The sequence below is a fragment of the Heloderma suspectum genome, chromosome 4 (genome assembly GCF_057233095.1).
Source record: "Heloderma suspectum isolate Gila_16-S chromosome 4, 16-S_ref, whole genome shotgun sequence".
NCBI lineage: Eukaryota > Metazoa > Chordata > Lepidosauria > Squamata > Helodermatidae > Heloderma > Heloderma suspectum.
The window spans coordinates 105097617-105101892 of record NC_139461.1 but is presented as its reverse complement, the minus strand read 5'-3'; positions in this window follow the sequence as shown (position 1 = coordinate 105101892).

Here is a 4276-nt window from a genome sequence, read left to right as displayed (position 1 = left end):
TCGCCTTCTGGGAAATGAGTATTTTATGACCAGGCATGGCCACTGTGGTGGCCATTTTATGAATGGGCAAGTCCCCCATGGCAGCTATTTTGTGAGAGTACCCATAATGCTCTCAAAATTCCAGACATGCCCACTGACCCAAAAAGTTTGGAGACCCCTGATGTATACTATAACTGTATAGAATGGCATATGCAATTTATGGGTTTTGGGTAGGTTCCACTACACTCTGTTTTATTGCTTTAGTTAGAAAATGTTCTAATAGCCAAACAAGTCAGTGGTCTGAACAGCAACAGCTTTTCACAAGCTCATCGTTTCAGGATTCAGCAAAGTTAGATGGCTCTCTTTGGTCTTAGCAAGATAATTGCCTTCCATTTATTTGTCTCTGAAGCTTCACTTTTAACACATGCAGGCTGCAAGGCTGAAGGCAAGAGTGGTCAGGTGCTGCAGTAGTCTTGGATAATTAACAGCTGGAAGTCATTACCTGGTACCAGGAACAGGAATGATGGCTGCAAGCAAGGAACAGCTGCTTGGGGCCTAGAGGACCTTTTGGCTGACTTGAAGGTAGCATAAATAGAACGGGAAACAGCAGGAGTAAATATCTGTACAGCCTCTCATCTGCTGTGGTTGTGGAGTGTTTCGGTGATGATCTGGATCTAAAATTGTTTTGAAGATGGTTGCTCAAGGGAGCAGCTTCCTGGAATAATATTTCTAGCAGTGATGTGTACAAACATTCCCCAGCCTACTATGACTAGATTGTTTTTGTTTATATATATTTTGAATAAAAAAGATAAAGTGTTTTAAAGAAAGCCAAACCTGAACCTTTTCCTATAAGGAGGCATGTTTCTCCCAGAATGTAAGACCAACACACACCTGCCCCTATGAGTGCTATTCCTATAGTAGTCTTAATGGGGAATGACAAAATGAAATCATCCATCCTACCATACTTTGGGATGGATGAATTTGTCAGTTTCGCATTCTCCTGCGTTCAGGTTTTAAAAATCCCTTCCCATCCTAAATATGAAGAAATTTATAACTGTTGATAAATGCTTATAAAAAATGAACCAAAACAAAGTTCCTTCCCATTTGCAATAGGTAAAGCTATTCCCAACATAGGGAGGACTATGTTATACTCACCTGTCATATAGCTCTTAATGATGAGGAGTCTGCTGGAAAAAAAGAGGTGGCAACTCTAATTTAAACATGGCTTAAATTACACAGGGATTCAAACCTAAATTTTTAAAGCTAAGCATTCAAAGTACTGGGCTTGAATGAATAAGTCTGTCAGTTTTGGTCACTCCCACATTCATTGTTGTTGTTTTTTTTAATCTCAACTTATTTTGCTCCTATTTATGCAGAAGTGTATGATTTTTGGTAAGTTCACATCCATATGTGAGCTGAAGGAAAGTCTCTTTAGTTTAAGATACTACAGTAATACTAGATGTGTGCATAGGGAGGCCACTTATGAACTGCCAAAAAAGAAAAAAAAGGACAAAATAGGACACCAATTTGTATAAAATACGAATATGCCAATTCATATGTATAGATTCAAATTTAGAAATAATTAATATGTTAAATAGAAATACAGTCCATCTCACCATAGTGTGGAAGACTGTAGTGCTGAAAATTTATCCCAACATTTTTTTCGGCCATTCTCATTCAATTTGATAGAAGAAAAATTGCTTTCACAAAGAAATTCAACGGTGAATAAATTTCGGAGAAATTGTCATGGGTTGGGCTTGGATTTCTTGGGCTTACGTAGGAGGTGGCTGAGAAGAAGGCACAAGTGTCCTGTTTTTTATTGTATGATCATCTCTCTGGCTGCCTGTAGCCTCCTCAGCTTCCTGCACTTCAATTAAAGCCCTGTTTAAGGCACCTCAAGGTAATTTCTCTCATGGGGCTTTTTCAGATCAGGATGTGCAGGCAGCCTGGGAGGCTAGCTGTGATTAGGTAAGCTCAAAAACACCACCAAAAGAAATAAAACATCCTGAATGAGGCAGAACAATAGAAGCCTCTTTCATGGGGGCGGGGGGAGGGAGAAAACTTCCAGGAAATTGGAGGACAGATTTTGGCAGAGCACTAACTCCACCTCATCCCTGGAGCCAGACACAACACCGTCTCCACCTGCACTGCAGTGGATGCAAACTGGGGGACAGCCTGCCAAGAGAGTTGATGCTGTTGCAATATGACACCTCTTACCAAAAAAGAAAGAAGCAGTGCTACAAGCCCTAACAATGGGCAGAAACTGGGAGAAACTGCTGAGAATTTCTCTTCTCCCTGGAGAAATTCGGTGGAATTGTCTCCCAAATTTCTGTGCCCGCAAGTAAAGTGGAGAATTTCAAGAGGGCATTTGCACACAGCAATAGAAGACTGTGACCAGATGACCTGTGTGCTTTGCTCAGTCTGCTGCCCAGGTGCTAACTATTGATGGGCAACAATCCTTATAGTTTTTTAAATCTTTAAACCAGACATGGATAGGGTAGGCCTTCAAATAGAGGAGGATCATTTGGGTGACTTGGACCAGTCACAGACTCTCAGCCCAACCTACCTCACAGCATTGTTGTTGTGAGGATAAAATGGAGAGGAGGAGGATAATGTAATCCGCCTTGGCTTCCTTGCAAGAGGAAAAAAGGATGGATATAAATGCAATAATAAATAAATAAATAAATAAATAAATAAATAAGATTTTTCTCCAGTAGTCTTCTTGTCATGTAGCCCTGTAATGACTTGGAATTTGGGGGTACCCTTCAGAATTATGGCTGTTTTTATTTTTTTAATGGTACATCTGTTATCCACAGAATCATAGAATAGTAGGGTTGGAAGGGGCCAATAAGACAATTGAGTCCATCCCCCTTCGCAAGAAGCAAAACAAACAATATAATTTTGCATTATGTGTGACTTAAGCAGATAACTTGCTGAAACCACCGAAGTTTGTGCCTAACTTGGGAAAGTGGAAGGCCTCTGGCTCATTCATCAAAACCTTATTTAGGTGAAATCTCATCCTGATTCATTGCCCATTTATGAAATGGCTGACATGGTGGATATGGCCGAGTACAGAACACCCATTTCCCAGAAGCCAAACTAAAAGAAAAATAACTTGCCCCGAAACCTAATAAAACACAGAAGTGAGGTCTGACTTCCAAAACATAAAACCATTCTTTTGAACCCAAATAAAGATGGCACGGGAGGGCAGCACTTCAGCTCTAATAGTGCCCAATAATAGTCTTCAGACACATGTAGGAAGAAAGCCAGACTATGAAGCACATGGTCTTCGATGTCTATATACTAATGCCCAGAGTATGGGAAACAAACAGAACAAACTTGAGCTCTTAATACAGGAGGGAAATTATGGCTTGATAGGTATAACTGAGACTTGGTGGGATGACTCTCATGACTGGAATACAGCAACTGAAGGATATAACTTGTTCAAAAAGAACAGGAGGAACAGAAAGGGAGGTGGGGTTGCACTATATGTTAAAAAGACATATCTCTGCACAGAAATACAGGAGGATGAACTTGGTAGCCCTGGATCAAAATAAATGGAACAAAGAATAAAAGGAACCTGGTGGTCGGAGTCTACTACCGGCCACCCAATCAAGGAGAAGACAAGGATGGAACTTTTGAAAAGCAAATAGCCAAAGTTTCAAGGAAGCATGATGGGGGACTTCGATTTCCCCAATATTTGTTGGGAGACAAATTCTGCAAAACATGGCCCCTCCAGGAAATTCCTGACTTATGTGGCGGATAACTTCCTCCTACAGAAAGTAGAGGAAGGAACTAGAGGATCGGCTATCCTTGACTTGATCCTAACCAATAGAGATGACTTAGTGGGTAAAGGAGCAGTTACAGGAACTCTGGGGGAAAGCGACCATGTTATACTTGAGTTCATGGTTCTAAAGGAAGCAAAAGCTGAGTGTAGCCAAACCCGTACCCTGGATTTTAGGAAAGCTGATTTTAATAAACTCAGAATAATGATCAGTAAGGTCCTATGGCAAGCAACTCTAATGAGAAAAGGAGCTTTTAAAAAAGGAAATTCTCAAGGCACAATTACAAACAATTCCAACAAGAAAAAAAGTTGGAAGATAACAGAAGAAGCCAACGTGGCTTCACAAAAAGCTTAGAGATGACCTGAAAACAAAAAAGAACACATATAGGAAGTGGAAAGGAGGCCAAGCAACAAAGGAAGACTACAGGCAGGTAGCACAGAATTGCAAGGACGGCATCAGGAAGGCTAAAGCTGAGAACGAGCTGAGGTTAGCGAGGGATGCTAAAAACAACA